The sequence below is a fragment of the Bicyclus anynana genome, chromosome 1 (assembly GCF_947172395.1).
Source record: "Bicyclus anynana chromosome 1, ilBicAnyn1.1, whole genome shotgun sequence".
NCBI classification, from domain to species: Eukaryota; Metazoa; Arthropoda; class Insecta; order Lepidoptera; family Nymphalidae; genus Bicyclus; species Bicyclus anynana.
The window spans coordinates 13,093,186-13,120,596 of record NC_069083.1 but is presented as its reverse complement, the minus strand read 5'-3'; the positions used below and the strand labels follow the sequence as shown (position 1 = coordinate 13,120,596).

At 36.3% G+C, this 27,411-nt stretch overlaps 1 protein-coding gene across 1 annotated transcript in view; it reads left to right on the top strand.

Moving 5' to 3' along the window:
- Positions 1-785: 785 nt before the first annotated feature.
- Positions 786-27,411, top strand: part of LOC112043018 (solute carrier organic anion transporter family member 5A1) — a 74,049-nt gene continuing 47,423 nt past the window's right edge. The window contains exon 1 of the mRNA XM_052882658.1: positions 786-1,381. The gene's annotated coding sequence lies outside the window, so the exon portion shown is untranslated. The remainder of the gene's footprint in view (positions 1,382-27,411) is intronic.

The window sequence follows — 27,411 nt, the reverse complement described above, 5'->3', positions numbered from 1 at the left end:
AGCTACTAGGTCCATTCCTGCTAATTTCAGGATCTACTGGACGGAATAACACGTTTTTTGCTATAATTATGCCGCTTGAAAAATCAGAGATTTTCTTTCTGATTGTGTAAGTGCCGTAGATAGGGCCCTCTATGTAACCGGATGATACTGTGCTTAAGTATGGCTAATTCAGAATGCGGGTCCAAACTTCAGCTAGAAGAAGACCTTATGATGATCTATGTAACCGATGTGTCCGTCGGGCGCAGAATCATCGCGTTATGCTTCTGCATGTTGGCCCTGTAAGTTATAAGCCCCACAGGCAGAAGCAGAAGAGATGGGCGGACCGACTCTTGCGTCTTTTGATTCTGAGACTTGGACCTCGGCTTGAGGGTCGTTCCCGAGGGGCGTTTTGGCCTGAGTTTATCAGTCCTGTCGCTTCCGTGACTGTGAATGAATCCTAAGTCCGGATGACTTAAGAAATCGGGGACCTCGTTTTCTGTAAAACATGTGAAATATATGCGTGGTTTTACTTTACGATTAATGGGTAAACAATGAATCATCCCCTGTTTTCTTACGCTTAGGGTTGAACTTTGTTTTTCCAAATTTATGTAGAACCAAATTCCAAATATACCCTTTCCAATAAAAAAAGGTTTGTCATAATTGAACCACTCAGTAGAAATATAAGAGTCGAATACACTGTAATATTTGAGTCGAATTGCCTTCTCTCTCCGTTTTTTCGTCGGATAGGAACAGAAAGACGACAAAACAAACCTAGGTTTGGCAGACGAACTAAACCAACCATTTTATAATGTTATAGCGCCATCTGACAAACGCTTTATAAACAAACTCCAGAGAAACGTGAGGGTGAGAAAATATACGGCTTATACTACAGATGTCGTCACTTGGGTTGTCTTTACTTACACCACCTAGAGTAAAATAACATAAACACTTATTTAGAGTTTGTTGCATTTTATACTAGATGGCAGTAAACAACAACAGCTGTTCTCTCGTGACCGTTTGTTTTGTTTTTGTGCAGCTATGTTTACGTTTATGTCTACAGTCCAGAGACTATAGAATAGTGTCAGTCAGCGAACTGCAAAGCATAGATTATGAGTAATTGTCAAATTGTCTTTGACACTTTGTGATTTTGTCAGTCAGTGAGATTTTGCAGTGTGTTGTGTAGTGTTGATTCTAGAAAGTCTTCAATATTTGTTGAAATATTTTAATTTTAAACGAACAGATACTGTATTTTTCATCTGATTAAGTGCATCAAACAAATGTTCTTCTAATTTTTGTTTGTTTGTTTTAATAACTGTGCCATTTTAATTGTTTCGGTCACAAAGAGGTTTGGTTTTGTTAACTGTACGCACTACGCAAGGAATCTATTCTAACAGCGTTGAATGTAAGTACGCAAAACATTTTTTTTAGTCTAGATTGTTTTGTAACTTATTCGTTGGAAATATGAAACAAACGACCTACATATCTGTAAAAAATGCAACACAAATGTCATAGCAGCCGAGGTCACAATTTTGGTCAATGTAATGAAAAAAAATCATTTTATTATTGTTATAAAAACTGTAAATTGGGATCATGTTACACAATTATCGATGTGATAAATATTTCTCAATTACACAGTAATAATTATTTTATCTATCTCAGTAATAACAAAAGAGATGCAGAATAAAGCATAATAACACAAGCACAATTATGTTGCTTATAATATTATGACGACATAGCGTTCATGTAATTATGAAAATTTAGCACTATGATCTAGTTTTAGAAAGTAACACTATCTGCAATACATTCTATACACAAATGGTAATGTTAAGGTCGTAGTTGTACTAAACTGGCAAACTAACATTTACTTTTAAGTTCTTACACACCAGGAACTCCATTTTCTATTTAAATAGTCTATAAGGTCAATCAAACCTTAGTACAAATAACCATAAAATTACATACTTAAAACATGACAATAAGGTATAGACTTTTGATTATTCTGATTGTTTGACAACAATTTTTTTTGTGATATCTAAATTTCCACTCCACTACCATTATTAACAATCCATATTTGGTTCACCGTTCAAATCTCAGAATGAGAGGAATTAGGCTAATAGTCCACTCTTCTGCTTTCTATTCCTTCTTATAGCAAGCAAGCAAAGTATAATTTAAATTGTCATTTGACACATTAAATTAAAACTGGTAGTTGCATTGTGGTTAATTTTATTTCATTAGCAAGTATTATTAGTCAAAGTATAAAATTTAGTAATATTATCAGATGTGTACAATTATTTTTCTAACACCTAGGTATGTGAGCAAAAGTAATGAATTAATGCTCTGAGGGTTTTACAGAGTTTCTTGCTTGTGACATCAGTCACTCAATTAGCACAAGCCTTGGTCGCTTATGCTAATTGTGTTGTTCACAAACCTATTAATTTTCAGCATATTATATAAATGAAATAAAAGCAAGAGTAAAATATTTAACAATTAAAAGGCATTGTTTCAGTAATTTAGTTACTCTTTGGCCTATTATTTTGATATTTGCCAGACATAGGCAGCATTAACTTGGCTTTTCCCCCAGTCCCTAAGTCTTCAAACAGAACTCATGCACTTCATTTAATAGTTCCTTACATTGCTTTGGGTTACATGTCAGTATAGCAAGATCTTCTGTGAAGGCTAAGTAAGACTCAGAGTACTTATCATTAATATTAAACCGATAGCCCTATTTCATTTCATGACTGATTATTTTGTCTATTAGAATATTAATAACTAGATGATGATGTTGATTGAGCCTGAAATGTTGCTCATGAAGTTACTCATCCAAAACATCATCATGTTGATCAAAGAATGTGACTTTTTCATTTGCAAATTACTGAAAAAGAAAGAGGTGTAGCTATTTTAAGATCTAGACCAGACATTTGCCTTTTTTCCAAACAAACTAAATGTATAGTACTTGTTGAGCTAACCGTGCCTTCAGAGACAACATTCCAAAGTTTAAAAGTGAATAAATATTATGACCTAACAAATGTACTGACTAAAAATGGCTATGTTGTTAGTCTGTACACTGTAGAAGTAAGTGCGAGAGCATTGCCAGCAAAATCTCTATATAACTTGCTTAATGACCTTGGCCTATTAGAACAGGTATCAAACGCTGCTCTAATAGGATCTTACCAAATTTGGCTAGGCAAGGAGAACAACATGAGTGGAGAAGGGGAATGTTAATCGATTGTCAAGGAAATCCTTAACCCTTTGTCCTGTGTTCACAAGTCCAGGATTCTGCTTGCAGTTTTCCTCTCTTCCACACGATGGACCTGGCACCCGCACGGTGAATCCTTGGAATGCTAAATAAAATAATATTTGTCTCTCTTTTGTAAATTGTACTTGTTAGAGCTATCAGTCGAGTGTCTTTTAAATGAGTAACTTCATCTATGTTTTTTGGAAGAGAACAAAAATTGTTACACCAAATTCTGCTGGCATATGCTGTCTTGTCCAGATCTTATTGAATATTATTAAGAGATTTTTATGAACAAAATAATGCACATTTTTTAGTACACTTTAAGGGATGCCAGCCTGGCCTAGGGCTGATTTATGGGCTATATTGTTCCATGTATGTCCAGTAATAAATGCTTACTTTTAAAGATTTGTTTTCGACAGTAGATAGAGTAATAAATAAAGCAAAATATGAGTTTGTAGCAGAGGTGATCTTAACTCATATGTTACTTGTCTCTCTATGTCTATGTAGATATAATATTTGCAAATGTGACAGGAAACCAGAGGACAATTAATTTTTTCAAAGGTCAACAAGGTAACTAATGTTGGCAATTTTACTGCTTAGATACTTTTGAAACATTCAACCAGCTACTAATATGCAATTACTTAATTTATTTTAATAGACTTATTAATTTACTCACTTTAATATTGTTTTTTTTTTTAATTGATAGAACTATGTGAATCAAGTTAATAAATAAAAAAAATTCTGATATGTTAAGATGATGATAATAATGATTATACATGAATCCTTGAATTACATGACGCCTGGGAATCGAACCTAGGATCTCTCTGTTGAGATCCACAGCACTACCAACTGCCCCAGAGAGGTCGTCACAGGCACTTTCCGGGAGCGGGTCGCCATTGAACCAATGTACCTACGACCCCAACGACCATCGGCACATCGAACTTTGTGCCCGCCCATTGCCACTATGGCTTCACGAATCACGACTCGCTAAGCTTTGTCGTTGACTGATGGTTCTTCAAGCTCGAATATTTTCAACCCCGTTCCGGTTTTTAAACCTGACTGTTATCATCGTTACAGTGTCTATTCTATCTATCGTTGCATTATCTGGCATAATGCGTGATGGTTGCTTCAAATTCCCTCTTCAAACCCAAACATTCTATCCTTAAATACAATGTCTGTCCTGATACACAAAGGTAAATAAAGCTATCAAATGTTCTGCTTCAACAAAAGGTACATTCACATTTGCATCGGAGTAGAGTGGGTCAGGCTTCCGCGTCGGCTCGCCAAAGGTACAAATAATACTGTGCGTTAGGCATTAGGCAAGTGTTAACGGATAAATGACTATTCATTGGGTCACTCGGTAATAAACAACATAAAATTACAACAAATACACATTCACAAGTTTTACACTTTAATAGATACAACTGCTATGCTAAGTATACTCCATTCCGGCATTTTCGGAAAATTCGTCATACTCATAGACTTAACAAGGCAGTAGAAATCCAAGCTCTGTAAACGTTAGAAATTGCAAATCATGTACAAAGACCACGTGGCTAATAGGTATTATTTATATTATTATCTGATTCACGAACTCTCAATGAGTTCTTTACCCTGAAAGTTATCTAGATGATCGAGATGAAGGACAAACAAAAAAAAAAAAAAAACACATACAGCCGAACGTAGAACCTCCTCCTTTTTGGAAGTCGGTTAAAAAAGTAAAACGACCGTCTCTATTTGTAGCAGATGTACTGCTATCAGAAAACGAACAACTAGTTTAGTTAAAATTCGTACATCTTACAGCTTGCAGAAGGTTTTTTACTTGGGTGGGCGTTATACGTACATATGTAATACAAAATGGATTAGTATAGTTGGATACCTCGAATGCCTCAAACTCTACGAGACGGTGTCTACATTTTCGTAACAAACATGAAATATAATTTTTAAAAATTCAACAATTTTATGTTTTTTGTTTGCTCTATATTCCATGAGAGTTGTTTAGAAACAAAAAAATAGCCATAAAGTCGAATCAAGTATTGGTACGAAGAAGTAATAAAAAATAAAGACACACAATCAGCAACCACGTAAAACGTACTCACTAAATGAGTGCCGAAAACAACTTTTGGTTTTACATTTCAAGTCTTGCAAATTCAACATTAAACGAATCATTTTGATCCGTCTAAGGTTGATTGTTTTCTAAAGAGGTTTCATTTGGCACGGCTTTAATATTGAACTTTAAGCGAAGATATTTAGATTTAATTTTCTTTAACTATTCTAAAACTGCCAAAACACAAATGTGGACAGTTTTTTTTATGTGTTCAAATTTTCTAAAATAATTGTGTCTCCATTTTTAATAACATTTCGCTGGTGGTACGAAGATGGCACGAAGAATAATGTTTTTTCAGACAATTATGTTATAGAATTAGTAATGAAGGTGTTGTTAGCGGCGGTGGCCGAGTGTAATCCAATCGATAGACACGTCATCTATAAATCGAGACGCTACAAGGTTACTTCCAAACATACTGCTATGATCATAAAACTTGCCCGTTTAACCTAGCACGTGGCAACGCTTTATTTTGATCAATTTCCTAATTTTTATTCAAGGTTTCATCCATTTTTTAAAGGACTTGGAAATGAAGGAGGTTCTCAGTTCGAATTAGGTGGTGAATACTCGTATAATAGGTACGAGTAAATATGTGATTGACGGTTTGAAGATGTGAGATTATTAAAAACAATTAACTTCCAAAACCACCACATTTCAAACTGTATAGTTTATTTTCTTAAGTAGGTAGTTACGTGTAAGATTTATTGTGGGAGCATGACAAAGTTTCAGCTTTTATCAAATCTCGAAGGTTTGGCTGTCTCGCAATCTCAATACAGAGATAAATGGAAAAATTATGAAATACTTTTTAACATTTGTTCATTTTGTATGAGAATTTCCACTTACTCGTTTTTCATGGCATTTAAGGTAAGATTGCATTACACTCATACTTATTACACATTTTCTCGCCCTCAGTCTCACCCCCGACCTACTTCGAGCAAGTATTGGATCCAATGTAAAGTTTTTTCTTTGCGGCTTTATTTTCGTGGATCACACTTTGTGTCACAAGACTAATAACAGTAATCCCAGCCCAAATCCAAGCTACTACTGAATGAAAACTCCAATGACTTGGGTAAATATATAGAAATTTGAAAAACTTTTGACTAAAATTGTCACAATAATCAACAATCAATTTTTTTTTTCTTTCACTCCATGTTTTCCAACATGGAATGGGAGGGTTACAAAATAAAACTCTTATATTTCTGATAACGAGACACGAGAGCGATTAATTTTTTACTAATTTTGAAAAAACTAATCTCCTGAATAATCGCTCATGTTTCCTGACGATTTCAGTAAGCCGAAGTAATAAAAATGGTCTTCAAAGTCTGTACTTTCTTTCCCTACCCCTAAAGCAAAAAAAAGCGAAAGCGAAAAAAGTATATACCTATCCATTTATCTATTTCTCTATTGTACCAAATCTAATCGATTCCAATGACGCTTTAGTAACTGCAATTTTAGCATCCCGGGCTCCCCAACTATAAAGGGTGTTACTAAAAAAACAAAACTCGTGTATAATATTCTCGTATAGATTAGATAATACTACGCTAATGTTCTGTAATGGTGTTTGCAGTAGTCAATATATTTTGCATATTGACGCATCTGCTCTTATCCTGATGAAACACCCGTTTGTATTACGATTAAAAATGATTTATGTACATAATATGCGTCTTTGTTATTGTTACATGCGCCAAGTAATCTTGACCCAGTTGGTAGGACTTAATTCATATTAATTCGCTTATTCACTTAACCACATATCATCACGTTGCTTGTATTGTCCTCGATGTTTAGTACCTATAATCCGTGCGCGTTACTGGACACCTGGCTACCAAACTTTCATACAAACACAGTGCAAACATCGATCGTGGCAAGTGTCAAGTTAATCCGCACGAGTTGTACGTGTACAGTATTGACAAGCTTGACTGACCAGCCGTGTGGTCACTAACGGTAACAAAGCGAATAGGTATAGCTGCGGGGCCGTTAATTGCTATTACGACCTCACTTTATTTATTCTTTACTAGTTTGCCCTAGAATACAATCTCACTTGATGGTAAGTAATAATGCAATCTAAAATGGAAGAGGGTTAACTTGTTAGAAGAAGGAAAAATCCACACCCCTTTCGGTTCCTACACGACATTGTACCGAAACGCTAAATCGCTTGGCGGTACGTCTGGCACTGTGGTAGTATTGTGGAGAAACACAGTACTACCAACTGTGCCCGAGCTGGAAATCGAACCCAAGACCTCATTGTTGAAATCAACAGAGAGGCCTGAGTTCCATCTTACCTCGGGACAGCTTAGGATTTTATATTAAGTACCCTAAATTGACTGAGGTCAGGTCGGCCGTAGCTAGTTACCATCCCTACCGGCAAGAAGTATCACCAAGCGATTTAGCATTCCGGTACAATGCTGCGTCAGGTATATTGATGGAAAACAAGAAAGAAAGATCTTTATTTTTAAGTAATAGATGGGTAGATTTGTACCTCTTCCAACTAAGCCCGCTTCATTTATCATCAGGCCTGTAGTCATGTGGCACGTCTTTTCTCTTTCTAAAAACGCAAACGCTTCAAAAATTAAAACATGTATGGGAATGGCATTTGTTATCGACAGGTCACGTGATCAAGTTATCGATCGAATCCGTCGTTCCCTTACATTTGTTTAATTTTAGAAGCGTTAGCGTTTGTAGAAAGAAAATCGATGTGCCACATGGCTACAGATAACAACCAAAGGCTAACTAGTCATAGAATGAAAATAAATAACGACCTAGCAAGGGATTTTGCTCATATGCAAGGAAACCATGAAAATTCATACTTAATATGGAAACTTAATTAATTTTTTTAAATTTTAATTTTTATGATGTTGGCGCATAAAAATCGCGTATGCAAAAAGAACGTGCCTTTGCGCAAAAACTGTTTAATACGAGTGCTAAAGTGGGTAATATGTATACAGTACATGTTTCTAAATGACGTATGTACGTAATTAATGTACCTAATTTAAGTAATCACTTACTTTAGTGTAAAACTGTGCCAGCAATTTCTAATATGGTCCTCTCCGACATTACTGGAAACTACGGATCGACTTTTTGCTTTATATTAGTGATGCTATTTCTAAGCCAGTGCAAGAAAAAGCAATGTGCCTATTTGCTTGTTTGTACTGCCGTGTGGTAAATATTTTATAATTTGAAGGCATTCTTCAGTCTCGTGCCTTGTAACGTATATTAAGTCGTCGGTAGTCCTTATTAACATTAGTGATCTAAATAGAGGCGAAAATTATCTCCCTAAGCCTGCCAACCCTCATTAAAGCAGCGTGGTGGTTATAGGCTGCAAAGTCTCCAACTCTCCAGGTCCTATAAGGAGTGAGACTGATGCTCTTTCCAAATTTTACAATACCCATCCGTGGTCATCAAAGAGCTTGGCATATAGGCATAAAGGCACCGTGTGACAGGAGCTTTGGCGCTAGGTAGAGTGCTTTTTTTTAATTCTTTACAAGTTAGCCCTTGACTACAATCTCACCTGATGGTAAGTGATGATGCAATCTGAGATGGGCTAACTTGTTAGGAGTATGGTGAAAATTCACACCCCTTTCGGTTTCTACACGACATCGTACCGGAACGCTAAATCGCTTACGGTGGCGGTACGTATTTGTCGGTAGGACCAGCCAGACCTGAACCAATTAAGAAAACCTCAATTGGTCCAGCCGGGGATCGAACCCAGGACGTCCGTCTTGTAAATCCACTGCGCATGCCACTGCGCCACGGAGGCCGTCCAAAAGTGCTTAGGACAATATACCACAATATGTAGCAATATTATACGAGTACCTTCGTTAGACTTGTATTTGCGTAAACAATGGTAGGAACTGATTTGAATAGTTGCTTCACATTCAGGAAGTGTGTGATAAGGTAGCTATTGACCACAATCGCAGCTAACGGAAAAATGGCTAAGCAATCGTTTTACTCTTCAAGGTTATTATTGGATAAACTATACATTACTAGAAAGATTACAGTACCGGACGTATGTATTACCGCGATGTAATTTTTTTGCAGTTTTTCGGAAAATATTGTGGTTGCTAATTACAGGCATATAATGCTAGTCCATGGTCCGATATACCCACATGCCTGCAGCGCTGCGGGCATGATGTCTGGTAAAACTCATCGTTTGCTGGTCGCGATGTGCATGGCGGCTCGACTTTAAGCAAAAATTGCGACCGACGCGCTGCAGCCATGTGGATATATGTATATCGAACCGTAGGTGGATAGCAAACTGCTTATCATTTATCACATCTATGCTGTGCCTCAGGTTAACGAGCATAAAGCAGCGCATATTAAGGCCACTTTGCCCTATGTTGCTCTGATATAGGCGATGATTTTAGGCTTAAGGTGCCACGAGCAAGACATATCGGAAGACAAGAGAAAATAAAATGTTTTAGGTAAAGGTGGCTTTCATACCTCTAGTAATATGAACTTACGTTTATAAGCAGGCATACTTTTAGTTCTACGTAGTGTGTATGGTGCCGCGCGGTTTCATCCGCGTGGTTCCCGTTCCTGTAGCAATACGGGGATAAAATATAGCATATAGCACTCGAGGTTAGTGTAGCTTCCCTACAGTGAAAGAATTGTTCAAATCGGTTCAGTAGTTTCAGAGCCTATTCGATGCAAGCAAACAATCAAATCTATCCTCTTTATAGTATTAGTATAGATAACACATTTGATATTTAAATCCTAGGGAATTATAGATATCAAATCTGTTTTTCCTTTTGTAATAACCCAAAGCACATTATAATGTGTAAAGAATCTTATTTTTTTGACCTCGTGACACTTAACTAATGTAATTACGGCAAATGTAACGTCAGACCGAGATAACAACCATATAAAACAATACCAGTGAGAACTTTGATATCACTTTACCCACAGTTTCACACAATATGGCTCGATGTACAGAAGTGGCCACGTATATCTATAACACGATGCTATGGCCGTTTCGATTTCAGAAACACTGAAACTAAAAATTGACGGGTACCACAATCCAAATTGTTAATAATACTTGTTGTGCTCTCTCTCTCAAAAATCATGTACGCCACCCAAAACATTAACGACAAACCACCCAAAAATTGCCAAAATTTTACACTAAAATCTACTGTAACGATGTTTTTACTTTTTATCACTTGACAATGTGAGTTTGGAATTCGTCTCTTGAACTCGAAATACTCGCACTGACAAGTTCAAAATTCAAAATTCATTTATTTCAAGTAGGCTCAGTTTACAAGCACTTTTGACACGTCAGTTGGCAAGGCAGGTTCTGCTGAGAAGATACCGGCAAGAAACTCAACAGTTGCTCTTTTGAAAAAGTCATACAGTATTATAATTTACAATTGATAACAATTACAATTTCTTATAGTTTTACTTCCTGTGTGAAGGTGGAAGCTGATCCAATGGCCTCCAAGCACCTTTATCGTTAAGGAACTCATCAATAGTGTAGTAACCTCGACTAAGTAAATGTTTTTTAACACATTGCTTAAAGTTGTGCATTGGCAAGTCCATCACAGTCTTGGGGATCTTGTTATAGAAGAGTGCACCCAAACCCACAAAAGATTTTTTAACTCTTTGGAGACGATATGCAGAAATAACTAACTTATGCCCGTGTCTAAGTTACAAAATTACTATCATTATGGAAAAGCGCTACAGCTGGCCTATTTCATATTTTGGTCTTTATTATCAACCTATTAGAATAAAAATAAAAATCTATTGACAAAATGGTGCTTACTGGTGGATATCATATAGTATGTAGATGACATTTTGTCCATTGTTTTGTTGTTAATTTAATAGGTTGATAATAAAGACCAAAATAGTGAATAGACTAGCAGATATTGTTATACCTATAGGTCCAGTTTTTCATGATAAACAGATGACATGAAAAAAAATGTTATCCATATAAAAAATCCATGTTTTGATGTAAAAATTTAATTACCTATAGGTTTTTAAAATAAGATTCATTGTTGTTTGCATAATATCGTCATCAACCCATATTCGGCTCACTGCTGAGCTCGAGTCTCCTCTCAGAATGAGAGGGGTTAGGCCAATAGTCCACCACGCTGGCCCAATGCGGATTGGCAGACTTCACACACGCAGAGAATTAAGGTAATTCTCTGGTATGCAGGTTTCCTCACGATGTTTTCCTTCACCGATTGAGACACGTGATATTTAATTTCTTAAAATGCACACAACTGAAAAGTTGGAGGTGCATGCCCCAGACCGGATTCGAACCCACACCCTCCGGAATCGAGGCAGAGGTCATATCCACTGGGCTATCACGGCTCACCTTGCATAATATATTCTTTTGAACATATTTACGTCATTGTCATCATATTTCAATACCGCCAATGCATTTCAATAGTTTACAGCCAACGCAACAATAGAAATCCAGGGCCTTGATTGACCGCGAAAATAAAAAGCAGTGATTAGAACATGAAAACATCCGATATCCGTTTATCGTAGCAATATAAAGCAATGTTCCGATAAACGTTATTGATAATAAACAAATGATAATTTCATTATTGATGTTTATGTTTATTGATCCAGTATAGTTCCAGGCAAGATAAAAAATACTGTTTTATCCTGTCAATCCAAAGTCCTGGAGGATTAGAGGATTATATTAGGATGTTTTGTATAACTCGTAAGTGCGAGTTTCGAATTCACCTCTATCTCTCTCTGTCTAACATGATACTATAGAAAGAGAAATACAGAGGTGAATTCGGAACTCGCACTTTTGAGTTATACATGATATCGTTACAGAATATAGCCCTCCTGCTCCTGTTTTTTTTAAATACGAATACATCAGCATTTAATACTAGCCACTCATCATCTACCTACCTATAGTATAGTACCTAGGGTAATTTAAAGCTTGTTTTATACAAGCTTTAAATTACCCTAGGTACTGTGAACGCTAGTCATCTAGATGAGATTAGAACAGTCTAAACAAATACATCTCAAATAGATCAGTTAGGTTATTTGACTTTAAACACGTGGCACCGCGTGGGCGCATTGCCAATCTGTTCCTATCTTGAACGTTTAGTTTCTTAACAAAGGAAAGAAATGGCCAACGCATTTTGATTACCATGAATTAGAGCGAGATAACGACTAACGCAACGGACCGCATCTTACATAATATCACTTTATATCTAATACCTAAACGTTTATATAATATATCTTGTCCTTTCTGATAATATTTTAGATATACGAGTATAAATACGACACTTTGGGAGGGGTGGGAGAATGTTTTTCACTTAATCAACCTAGAACGAATCTAGAATCTCGGAAATTCGGCACAGAGGTAGATTGTAGCCTAGATTAGCCGTTAAGGAAAGGAACCGCTAGCGAAACCGCGGGGTAATAATATAGCTTGTTGTAATATAATATGAAAGCGATCAAAGGCAAAATGATGTTGTATAATCGGTTCCGGTGCGATGCGTCTAAGGCCAAGCGTACACTACGAGATTCTCAAAAAGCGCTGCGGCATAACGTAGCACTGCCATATTTTTTTATAATAATTCACGGACAAGTAGACGGCCCACCTGGTGGTAAATGGAAAACATAGTCTATAAACAGGAACACAGGGCATGCAAGAAGGAGAAGAGGAATATTGACAATATATGATGACATGGCAAGTATTCTTTTTAAAAAAAGTGCCTTAAACCAACATCCAAGTCCTGCAGAGTGGATCAGAGGAATGCTACTTGTAGTAGGTACCTACTTCCCTGACTGAGCTATGTCCGAAAAAGCTACACTTAGGTACATGTAGTAGATGATACAATTTGATGCAGTGCGACATTGTGCCGCAGCATGTTTAGGCCGCGCGGCGAAAAACTTATAGTGGGCGCTTGCCCTAATGTGCGTTTAATAAAATTATTGCGATGTTATCTCATTCGAAAAGATTCCTTTTCAGACTTTATTAAGTCATTAAATATTATGCGCATCGAAGCGGCGTTTGATACTTTCAAACTAATCCCATAAAACCATATAATGTGAAAATAGGCGCCAACTATATTAAGAATATGCGTGGCCATAAACTTAGACAAAAATTGAGATCTAAATTAGTGCCAAGCTCTAACATATTTGTACAATCAAATTATTTACAGAAGGCATATAACTTAGGATAAATTGTAAAGCTCAAGTTTTAAATTTAGTCAACCTATATTCCCACAACCCCGGGGATTAATAGTGTTGTTTTCAACTTTATTTCAACGTGCACTCTACAGTAAAAGTTGACAGTAGCAAACGTCGCTGCTGCCTCTCGTAAAAGCTGGGTCAGGAACAACTTCGCAGTTAAGGTCCGTTTATATCTACAGACATTTAGCGTGCCAGACACGTGCCGTGGCAGACAAAATAATATTCTTCTATATAGTGTTTATTAACGTATTTATGCCGCAGCGTGTTTAGGCCGCGTGGCGAAAAACTTATAGTGGGCGCTTGCCCTAATGTGCGTTTAATAAAATTATTGCGATGTTATCTCATTCGAAAAGATTCATTTTCAGACTTTATTAAGTCATTAAAAATTATGCGCATCGAAGCGGCGTTTGATACTTTCAAACTAATCCCATAAAACCATATAATATGAAAATAGGCGCCAACTATATTAAGAATATGCGTGGCCATAAACTTAGACAAAAATTGAGATCTAAATTGGTGCCAAGCTCTAACATATTTGTACAATCAAATTATTTACAGAATGCATATAACTTAGGATAAATTGTAAAGCTCAAGTTTTAAATTTAGTCAACCTATATTCCTACGACGCCATTTGGGGATTAATAGTCTTGTTTTCGACTTTATTTCAACGTGCACTCTATAGTAAAAGTTGACAGTAGCAAACGTCGCTGCTGCCTCTCGTAAGAGCTGGGTCAGGAACAACTTCGCAGTTAAGGTCCGTTTATATCTACAGACATTTAGCGTGCCAGACACGTGCCGTGGCAGACAAAATAATATTATTCTATATAGTGTTTATTAACGTATTTATATCTATCGTAATGAGGCCGCGTAGACGTTGACAGACACGGGCTGCGTTCGGCCATTATTCGCGGAAAGAATATTTTGTCTGTGCGGATCATGTCCGTAGAGTACTTCATGAAACCTGAACAAAAATTGACAGCGCCTTACACAAATGACAATAAGACCGCTAATGCCAAATGACAATTAGCCATTAAGATATTAAGAAAAGGAGGTTAGGTGTCCCTAGCTACCTGCTGGGCAGTGTGAATAGACGGTGTCTGTGGGTTTCTGCCACGCTATTTGTCTGTGACGCACTGTGTCTGTAGATATAAACGGACCTTTATTCGTCTACTATGCCTTATCCCATCCTCCTAAAGGGAGGGAGGCCTGGCCGTGTAGTAGACCGCACGATAGGCCTAAAGGCACCGGTCTACCTCTCGCTATGATGTCAGTGGCGGCTTTACGCAAAGCAATACTTGCGCAAGACCGCTCCGGCTGCAGTACCGGCTACGGGACGGTCGTGGCATTACAAATACAAACTCATTCATTTCAAGTATTCTTAGTTCACAAGCTCTTTAGAAAAGTCAAGGCTCTGTTGTTTGTTGGCTCTGTCACCGTTTCGTAAAACAGCGGCTCTCCATACAAACACAGACGCACTGTCGACCCTTATGTTTACCACTATCAGCGCAGGTTTCAATATCGAAATGATACCTCTCTAGCGCAGATGTTATGGTGCGGTTTACAACAGAGATGGATTCGATTCCCAATTCGGGTCAATTTAGGATTAGGATTGGTTATGGGGTTTATATTTACACGTTTTAACTAGGTATAGGTATAATACCTAACTAACTATTGTATCCAAGTAATTATACCTACACATACCCATATCCAAGTTGGCCAGCTACCATCTTAGACTACCTGATCATTTAACTAGCTTGTAATTTAGTAAATCTATAATAATACTAATATTATAAAGCTGAAGAGTTTGTTTGATTGAACACGCTAATCTCAGGAACTACTGGTCCGATTTAAATAATCTTTCAGTGTTAGATAGCCCATTTATCGAGGAAGGCTATAGGCTATATTTTATCACAGTATTCCTACGGGAACGGGAACCACGCTGGTGAAACCGCGTGGCGTGAGCTAGTAAATAATATTTATCGTGTTTGCTTGGCTAATATTCTTGAAAAAAAAAATGTTGATTCAATCAAATGTCAAGAAACGTAGCTAATGCAATAAAGCCGTACCTAAACGTATTTTAAATAGATTTGTATAGTTTGGTAGATCGGCTTCCAACGTGATAAGCTAGCCGCGTTAAATCTAATTATGTTGCGTAGAACTGAAGGCTGGATAAATATTGTAAATGCATGATTTAAATACACAGCGACATATAACTTTTATATATTTGAGAGCCGTGATAGCCCAGTGAATATGACATCTGCCTACGATTCCGGAGGGTGTGGGTTCGAATCTGGTCCGGGGCATGCACTTCCAACTTTTCAGTTGTGTGCATTTTAAGAATTTAAATATCACGCGTCTCAAACGGTGAAGGAACATAATGAGGAAATCTGCATACCAGAGAATTTTCTTAATTCTCCGCGCGTGTGAAGTCTGCCAATCCGCATTGAGCCAGCGTGGTGGACTATTAGCCTAACCCCTCTCATTCTGAAAGAAGACTCAAGCTCAGCAGTGAGCCGAATATGGGTTGATAATGATGAAAAAAATATGTTATAACTTTTCAAGTTTATTTTGTGCTTTAATAAAAATATCCAAATCCCCAAATACAATAAGTTAATAAAGATAATCCCAATTGGGTTTTTAAAAAAAAAAATTTTGAAGTTTTTTGTATTAAATATCAATATTATTAATAATAAAGTTTTAAAATACATTAAAAAAATCAATAATTTTTTTTTCAAAAACCCAATTAGCCGCGGATGAAGTCACGGGTAAATGCTAGTCGCATATAAAATCTATCGCTATTACGTGCAACTCATAACTCGGTGTAGATCTTAACTCAATTGAAGCGGACGATGCTTATTTATAGGCCAATTGGCTAGTTTGATTTGTTATTTGATATTGAGGTCATATCGGACCGTAATTTCTGTCTTCTTAGGTACCTTAGAATTAAAAATCGTTATTATTTATCTGAAAAGAGGTAATGTAACTAACTGATCATAGTTTTCTCTGTTAACTTATAATGTAAATTAATAGAAAGGATAAGCAAATAGCACTTAAGCACATTATACTAATTTTGCCTATAGTCAGATTATTCTCTTACTTGTCGTCAATCTTGACATGGTCTTAGTCGTCACAATAGGTAGTGGCAAGTTCTACTGTCCTGTCTCTTGCACTACTGGCTCGTCAAGTAGCTCCTGGACTACATTAAGAGATCAACTGCATTGATGAATGAGACTTCGGTCCAGCGCATTGGTACTTTGGAAATTTATCATCATACCAGCCGATAGACGTCCACTACAGGACATAGACCTTTTGTAGGGACTACCAAACATAACGATTCTAAGCCGTCTGCATCCAGCGAATGGTAGTTCCAAATATCCGTACTACTCATAAGCTGTATTCCATTACCCAGAGTCGATATAGTTAGCTTACAGTCATGGATACAATTATTGAGTTCTCGTATGGCCTTGTATATCAAATGGCTGATTGACAATTAAATACAAGGTCCGCTTACAAGCACTTTTACTTCGTATCAACAATTCCAATTATTATTATTAATTATTATTTTTTTGTCTGTTTGTTGCCGATAGCTTTCTTGCGATTGATTGGTTGCGTAACTTTCAAAGCGAAGCTTGATTGGATCCGCTGATAAAGTATATATAATTATACATATGTCAGTATAACCTACATTTAGAATTTAATAGATATTAACATTGTCTCGTGTGTATTGTTAAGTTGTTTATTTACCAAAGAGTTTTCAAAATACAAAAGAACAAGTGCCTTTATCATCTAATAATAGAAATAAACAATGAAATAAAAACAATTGGAACAGATCAAGTTGTTGTTAGGTGTGATTAGAAGTGTTTTATCTGACAGCTTATAAAGGAAATCACTACTTGTGGTAATATCCGCGTAATAAATGAATGACGTTTACTTGATTTGTTGCATGCAACTGTAGCTGTTATTTGTCTTTAGTTTCCTATTTTTGGAGTAACTCTTTTTTTTAAAATTAAGTATATTTGCCATATCCATTTTATTGCCATTTATTGAATACTACCAGACGCCCGCGACTTCTTTCGCGTGGAATTCAGTTTTTCACAAGTCCCGCAGGAACCATGGATTTTTCCAAGATGAAAAGAAGCCTATGTGTTAATTCAGAGTAAAATCTATTTCCATCCAAATTTCAACAAAATCGCTTAAGTACCCGCTGCATAAAGGAGGAACAAACACATTTACACACGAACTTTCGCATTTATATATTAGTGTGAAGTGATGTGATTAGTCATATTTAAATTGCCGTTTTAAATATGACTAATATTCCCATTCTCCTGTAACTAGTCGGGCAAGGCTATATTTGGAGTGCGTACGACAATAGACCAACGTGGCGGGGATTGAACCACCACACCCCCGCGGTGATGAATCCGACCGCTCTTACCGTTAAACTATTGCAGCCTGAGCAGAAGCAGTTGTTGCCATTTTTCCCTGCAATCTTTACGGTAATAGTTTAATTTGGTTACGAAATGAATAATTCGGTACTTTGTGAGACGAAAGTTGGACCTCGGATTGACTTACTAATCCGTAAATGCAAATTACTTTACGTTATCAACCCATATTCGGCACACAGCTGAGCTCGAGTCTCCTCTCAGAATGAGAGGGGTTAGGCCAATAGTCCACCACGCTGGCCCAATGCGAATTGGCAGACTTCACACACGCACAATTAAGGAAATTCTCCGGTATGCAGGTTTCCTCACGATGTTTTCCTTCACCGTTTGAAACACGTGATATTTAATTTCTTAAAATGCACACAACTGAAAAGTTGGAGGTGCATGCCCCGACCAATCCGGTCCGGGGCCCACCCACACCCTCCGGCAGAGGTCATATCCACTGGGCTATCACGGCTTCAAAATGCAAATAATATTTGCAAAATACAAAAATATTTGGAAACCGCCATTTAATTCACGTTTCATAGTTTATCAGCAATTATTATTATTTATATTATGTTAGATTCTTACATAACTGTATAGCGCGTTATCGTAACTTAGACACACTTTAGTAGTAGGTTACGTTGGGTACGTAGGGTACGTTGAAAAAAAACCGTAATTTTAATAACAATGAACCAAGTATAAAACTGAGCGCTCTGCTCTACATTTAAACGACCTTTGAAACTATTGTAGGCAGTTTGCTGAAAGATAAAATTCGTGATAATCTATATTATGTTTTGCGGCGGGAAACTGTCGGCGGTCTCCATTCAACATTCATATTGGAGTAACACAATAGACTGAACAAGGACGGGCGACGGGGCCGCAACGTCGCGGCTCGCGGTGTCGGAACCGTTTGTTTAGCACCTCATCTTGGTCGCACACTGCCACATTAGCCGCAAAGTGCCTACAGTTACTCTTTCTATACTATCATTATTGTACAAGTTATTGCGTTACTTGTTCCCAACTTATAATGCAGAAGTATACAACATGTGGAGTAAATAATATATTTTTTTATAATATACTCGTATTATAAAATAATACGTAGAAAATAATTAATGCAAAAAATCTATTTGATATCTAATAATACGAGTAGATATTTTCATTCCAGTTCTACTTTTTTTTTTAATAAATAAGTAATTAAATTCAAAACACCTGACCTAAGCAAAAAATATACCCTAAAAGGGGATAATATACTCCCTTATTGATGACACCTTTTTAACCATCATCATACAGTTTACTCAAACCCATTAGCAAACTCTACAACTCTACGTAGTATACATAGTATCCATTAGCAAAACTCTGTAGAGCGTGCTAATGGGTACTATGTACATGCTCGAAAAACATCAATACATCCGCAGTCGGGTAAATTAACAATTATAGAAACGAAGCTTATCTTTTATTTACTTCCACGCTGCGGATTGTTCGAGATTGGGATTTTCCAAAAAAAATATTTAAGACTGCAAAATATGAATTTTAGAGTTCTTTATACTGTTTTTTTTTAATTTATGTAATCTGGCGTCACTTGCGGCAATGTACTAACAATGTTAGTATTCAAAAATGCTAAACGTTACGCATAGCAAAGCATGTTACAATATGGTGTAACATAACATCACAAAAAATGATGTTTTTGTCATTCAAGGACAACACCAGTCCTCTTTACTTTGTGTTATAGTTCAACAAAGACGCTACTGGCATCCTCCTACTACTGGTCAGGGCAGCATCGACATTATTGTTTCTATTTATGTTAAAAATACCTTAGAAAGTCCCGATTTTCAGCTCTAGTGACTTTCACACTGCCTTAGCCTCCTTTGTCTATACCTAGTTTATTTGATAATTTTTATAAGGAAATCGAATAATATCTGTGAACTGAGTAAAAATCTTTTTGGCATGTTTATCCGATATAAAACCGCTTATTATAGCAGTCTCGGAAAAGTGTCGTTTATAACCTTCCATTTCAAATATTGACAATCTAGACCTGACTACACTTGCCGTCCTTATATTTTATTACGAAAAAATATACAACCTCATGTTATGCCCAATAACCACAATAATATGATTTGATGTAAATTACAAAAGAATTATGTGGAGTGTAAGGTGTAAGGCCCACCCGTTTCGGAGTATACGGTGAAAACATTTCTGTTGATCATGATTAAAAGCGACCTCGCAAGGTCGTCGACGTTTTTGTTGGGGTGCGCTGCGGCCTGCGGCCTACGCACCGCGGCCAAGGTTGCCACCCCTTATTTATTACAATAAAGCATGTCTTACGTAATATATGATGTGAGGTATTATCGGTAATACCCAATTCCCTGTAACATCAGTGCGAAAATTATACGTTCATCCTAAAGTAGTATCAAATGTTGAATGGGATCTTGAAAACGACTAAGCACTACCTAAAAGAGGTTTTACTTGTTCGTTACGTAAGCACATATGGGTAACAACTGTGTTTAATATAGTGGATGTCAGGAGTTGGGCATTGCAGAGTAGGCAGTTGTTATGCTGTTGTTTGTATGTATGTTTGTTGTTACTTGACATCAAGTGGACTATTTGGACTTTTCGATCGAATAGTTTAAAATATAAACAAATATTCCTTTGTGACTTTCCAAACCTCAGATTTATTTTCAATAAATGAAAATTTCAAGAATTACTACTCCTACGTATTGTACATACATAAAATACATAACACTTTTGATAACTTGCCAATTCTGCACTTACTACTCTTTCCTGAATTATTATTTTACAGTTTATGAGTAAAATCCTTTGCACATTTGTCTAAAGTTCGTGTTCAACTTACATAAGCAACAAATATTACAAGGTCACAAGTAGTACACTTAGTTAATTTGTAACGGGAAATTAAACTAAGGGAATCTGAAGCATAGACATTCATAATGCCTTTTAGATTTTATGATGCGTCCATAGTTGCAATTAATTTTGCTTTGCATGCTTGCATTGCTTTCCTCTTAGATAACACAAATCACAAAGTAATAGTTACGCCCCTATTATATACGAGTAGGTACGTGGCAAACCTGCTTACAAACATTTTCTACTACCCAAAGTTTCAAATGCACTTTTATTTAAATGGTGCTAAATACGAGTAGCTACATTATTTATCCTATTTAAATGGAGTCGGCAAAATATGTCAATCTTCTCCATTCGTCTCTATTAACTCGTCAACACATTATCCACTCCCTGTACACACATATCCGCTTTTACACACCACAACCATCTCTTTTTTGGCCTTCCTCTTCTTTTGTGTCCTTCCCCATGCAAATTCAACATTTTTCTAGTAATATTACTAGAAACACATGAACGAGGTCAAGTGGCCACCTTACCGATTTTGGTATTGCTACACTTTCTATACCTGCATCTAAAAATCTTTGTCATATGACTTTCATCCCTCCGCAGTACATGTTCATACCAAGCTACATTGATTTATTAGTATATTCAATTATTATACAGATTAATTAAATACTAAACGAACAGATCAACGAGAAAATCGGTAAGGTGGCCACCTGACCTCGTGTTACCAAATAATCGCCAAGTTGCTGTATCCGTGATAAAAACCGGTCGTACAAAACGTGTTCTGATATTGATGCCTTTATTAACATTTTGCAATACCCGAAAACCGGTTTAAAAGTCACTGTATATCGAGGTATACCAACATCGATGCTTTTATAAACGTGTCACATGATAACATGTAAAATTTAAAAAAAAAACCCTAATGTCATGTAATTGCTAATTACACTCTCGAATAAATCATCAATACTTACTGTGTCAATACTCTCTTTCAGTGCGCTTTCATTTGAGACCCCACTCGAGTATATTATATACGTATAAGTATATTATATACATACCTAGCAGACATTCGGTTGTTCTTCCCCACTTTCAACTCGAAACAAATTGAAATCACTTCATCCGTTCGGGAGCTATGGTGCCACAGACAGACTGACAGACAGACAAACAGACAGCCACGTCAAACTTATAGTACCCCTCTTTTTGCGTCAGGGCTTAAAAAGAGCACTGTTGGTCGACCTACGCAGTGTGTAATTTATAGAATTATGACAAACAAGTAAAGTATTTGAAACATTTATTCTTAAGCAATGAAAAGATATTGCGAGATTATAATTCTTAATTACACTTAATAATTACAGTGACAATACCATACTTAGTATGTAATTACAGCTAACAGTCATAAATTGAATTTATATCTATACTAATATTATAAAGCTGAAGAGTTTGTTTGTTTGTTTGATTGAACGCGCTAATGGAACTACTGGTCCGATTCGAAAAATTCTTTTAGTGTTAGATAGTCCATTCATCGAGGAAAGCTATAGGCTATATATTATCCCCGTATACCTACGGGAACGGGAACCACGCGGGTGAAACCGTGCGGCGTCAGCTAGTTACAAATAAATAAATAAATTACAGTTATTACTTTACTGCCAAGTTATAACTTATTTTGCACGTTTCTTCATTTTAGTGGTCAATCATTAAAATGATAGAAATAACTTTATGCTACAGCCAGGACTGTGTTCTTGTAAGGAAATTCTTCAACGATTATAAGTAAATTAGAGGGATTTTTTCATTCTTCCGTGACAGTACATTAAATGTTTGCTTGTAACATCTGTCAGAAGTTAATTCTTTCAGATATTTCTTTTCCTTATGTAGGTATTTCTAATCTATCTGGATTATAAATTTGAATACGGGGGGGAATCACAATATTTTATGTTTTGCTAAATATTCATAACTGTTTCAGGCAATAAAATATAACAAACTTTCAACGAGACGTTATCTACGTCCTAAAAATATTTAAAGGAAACTTTACAACTGTAAATGTAACGTGAACTTTAACTGTAAAATCGTGATTAGGCTTCAAGTGTCCGGTCACGAAGTATTTTGTTACAGTAAAAGTACTACAAGTTCGTTAGGGTTCGAGTCATACATTAGGCTATCTATTGGGTTTTTATTTATAGAAATATTTTTATACCATACAGACTAACGCTTGGCTGCAATCACGCTTGATGGCAAAAGCACGTGCTTTCCATACAGGTGCTATCATTTCTAAAATCCACAGGTGATGTGGAAACCCCCGAGTTGTCCTAGTCGTAATCATCAATCTCATAGCAATCCCAGTTACATCTTCGCTTACCATCAGGCATGATTACAGTCAAGCGTTATACAAATAAAAAAAAACACACACATTCAACTCTAATGTCACATTATTATCACCCAACCCACATTGGTGCAGCGTAATTGGTCTAACTCTTAAAGGCTCCAAACCAAAAACTTCAATTTTATTTTAACCAATTTCCATAATTATATGCCAATGGATTGGTTGGCCCTATTCCCTTTTAGGACATCAAAAATATAATGCAATAACTATGTACCCACAGGAGAAAAAAACACTGCATTTTAGACATAGATTTATAAAGAGCCTATGAATCTGATATCATCTTTTACTTTTTAACAAAATGGTAGGTTGTATAAAATTATAATCCTTCGGTCAATTGTCTTCGAAAATAACTATTATAAACTATCCATAATAATAGTGCTAATCCAGAGATTTGAGACTTGAGTATCTGTCACGGAAAATCTGGATTAATCTCTGACTGAATATCTAAAGATTCCTCGATAGTATGCATTAATATTATAATGTTACACTATACTAGCAAGTAAGTAATATTATATTCCTTACTTGCTAGTATAGTTTTGCTCTCTTTGCCCTATCACACTCACGAGGCGTATATTGCTCGTATGTTGATATGTTTTGTGACTAATGGAGGTCAATTGCGACTGTACTAGGTAGTTACTATCGGTTCAGCGAACAAGGCGATGACCTTACATTATCGCCATGCTGCGCAGATGGTTGACCGAATTTGCACCGGAACAGCCGTCAACCATCGAACAATCTATTGTAAAAAAAAAAAAAATTTAATAAAAAAAATTCAACCGACTTCCAACTCAAAAAATAACTTTAGCTAGCTAGAAGCTACCTTCTGATCAGTTTGAAGGCGGTGCCAAGCCAGTGATGTTTTAATTAAATACGCTTAAACTACAAAATTTCTGTGGTTATTCCAGAAACAGCTTTAATTAAAACACGACACTGGCTTGGCACCGCCTTCAAACTGATCAGAAGGTAGCACATATGTAGGATGTTATTTTTTGCTTTTTAGTTAAAGTTATTTTTTGAGTTGGAAGTCGGTTGAATTTTTTTTTTTTTTTTTAGAGTTAGCATACCCACTGCGTGTGTACCTACAGTCGCAACCTATCTAAGTGGAAAGTTCTTATCAGTACAAAATTATCAAGTCCAAACACAAGGTAGCTACTGAGAGCCGTCGAGGAATTCTCTTTACTGTGATTCGTCTTCATCACCAGACCCTTAATACAGTCGCAATCCATCTAGGTGGAAAGTTCTCATCAATACAAATTTATCAAGTCCAAACACATGGTAGCTACTGTGAACCGTCGAGGAGCTCTCTTCACTGTCCCTCGTCTTCATCATCAGCCCCTAATACAGTCCAAATCCATCTAGGTGGTAAGTTCTCATCAATACAAATTTATCAAGTCCAAACACAAGGTAGCTACTGTGAACCGTCCAGGAGTTCTCTTCACTGTCCCTCGTCTTCATCACCAGACCTTTAATACAGTCACAACCCATATAGGTGGAAAGTACTCATCAATACAAAGTAATCAAGACCAAACAAAAGGTGACTGCTGTAAATCCTTGACGAGTTCCATCGTCTGTGTTTCGGCTCCATCATCAGACCAACTCCAAACCTTCATAAAGTTGTAGTGGTTTAAAATACCTTATGGAAACACTAACAAACGTACTAGCCGTCTCTACAACTTTCGAAAGTTCCCCTCAATTTCTCCAGGATGCCATCATCAGATCCTGACATGAAAAAAATGGGACCACCCTGGAAGTAAACCCTACAAAACAAAAAAAGAATTTTCAAAATCGGTCCATAATTGACGAAATTATCGCTAAACATACATAAAAAAAAAAAAAAAAAACATACATACAGCCGAACGTAGAACCTCCTCCTTTTTGGAAGTCGGTTACTGAGATTGTATTGTATTGGATACTGGTGTTTATTCACCAACTTCATCATCACCATCACCATCATCATCATCATCATCATCATCATTATCAGCCGATAGACGTCCACTGCTGGACAATGGCGTCTTGCATGGACTTCCAAGCACAACGGTCTCTAGCCGACCTAGGGGCTAGGTTGACTAGAGTAATCTATAAAATATAATCGTTGTATAAAGGCAGGTGAAAGTTATAACATTAATTAAATTTAGCGATTGCGTACCCAGACGAGATTTGGTAATACAGGTAAATCGTCTAGTTATTTTAAGAAATATGTTAATTATAATTATACATAACAGTACACAACTAAATGTTGTTATCTTTCGCTCTGTATAACAAAGAAGATTAAACCCACGTGCGTAATCTCGTGACTAAGCTTACGTCAAAGTCTAGTATAAAATACGTAACACTGAAATGAAAGCACACTTTATAACATGGTATTCTATAGGTTTATAAATAATTTCTTGTGAATTAAAGGAGACTGCCCACCGGCTAATACAATGTCGGTCCCTAAACCAACGAATAAAAGTATGTATATGGAGATAATAATATGATGCATACTTTGCATGGTAATTTAAGTCTTTACTAACCTTTAAAATTTAAATGTTTTCTGTCCCAAATAAATATAAATAAAAATGAAAAATAATGTATAAGTTAGGATCTGATTAAATAATTGGCTTAAAAAAATATGTTTTTGAAAAGAAAAACCATATTTTGAATCACTCTTTTGCTCAATAAGTTCGCCGGTGTACCAAAGCGACGATGAAACACTTGTGAAATTCTATTATTATTTTTTGGCACTAACAAGCTTAATAAACAAGAAAACTAACAAACAAATCAATATTAAGTCTTCAAAAAAATGTTGTAAGACTCGGGCTGTACAGTCAACAATCGTTGCTTGTTTCCGATGGGGACAAATTAAAAATGTTATAGCAAACTTTTTTTGATAAAGTAATGATTTCATTATTAATTAAAGTAGAACTATCAAAATCTTGTGTATATAGTATTAGTAAATTGCCGGGTGGTTAGGGTAGACCAGGGTCGCCTTTATTAAAAGTGTTAAGCAGAAAGATTCTTTTAACTGAGAAAAATAATATGAATGTAAATGTGTCTTTGTAAATTGTTATAACAAGAATAAAAACTACAGACAATTTAACACAATAACACAGTAAACAAATGGCTCAAGATATGAGTCAGATTCCAACACGAGCAAACCTCCAGCGAAACACGCCTTAGTGCCTTAGGGCTAAAAGCGTAACCACAGATTATATAACTGTTAGCTACCTCGGTATACGAGGAACTTTGAGTTTAGCGAGGCACTAAACGTGCCTCAAACTGCGAATGCACTAAGCAGTTCGACACATTTTAGATGGTACAATTATAAACTAATTTTAATTAGACTATCTGAATAACATTAAAACAGTATTTACTTGCATAATGGGCAATAATGAATGTTTGAAATAATTTTAAAATATAAAAAAAACGAAAACGTTAGTGAATTAGCCTGCAGGCTTTAACTTATACAGCGTCTACAAGTACTGTAATGCTAAATCGGTGCTATTGAGGTAGGTAATGACCGGACAAACTCCAAATCGATTCTGCTTGCACGAATCCATTGAAAAGTGCACATAATAGAGTTCAGTTGGTTGTATAAAGATCTTGAAAACGGTAGAGTCTTAAAATAGGGAATTCTATCCTTTTCCATTAGGAGTATTGTGAAAAAGAAGCATTGGTGTAGAATTAAAACAATGCCTTGAGTGTTTTTGAAGTTTTCTGTTATATTTTAATGCAAAATTTATATTTACATACTTTTAAGACATACTTATTAGATGTTAAAATTGGCTAGTGGCTGCAATTTAGTAAGTAATAAGAGCAATTGGCAATCATTGAGTTTAAGTAAACAATTTTTTACTGCAGCGAGTTGTCCCCAAACATTTACTTCTCTAAGAACATGCACCCATCAAACCTAACCCAAAACAAAACCGCATCAAAATCAGACTAGTAGTTTGGAGATAAATGACGACATTGGTTTGCACAAACATCCTCTCACTCCAGTCCAAACGTATATTTATCTTCATACCGTCGTGGGTAAAAATTACAACTAGTGATGTGAATAATAAACAATACCCTTTGTATTTATCTGTCAATGTCATGTATGTTATATATACCTATGTGTATGTTCGTATGCGGATAGGAACTTTTATATGTGATAGGTATAGGTACATAGTGTGAGCCTGTAAGATGAATCAGTGGACAGTGGTAGCCATGCATCGCGACGATGACCCGTGGACGGTCGCTCACCTCTACAGTCCACACCTCGTGTGATTTGATACTGCTCTCGGGTGATTCGTTTGTCATGCACTTTTTGCAATTG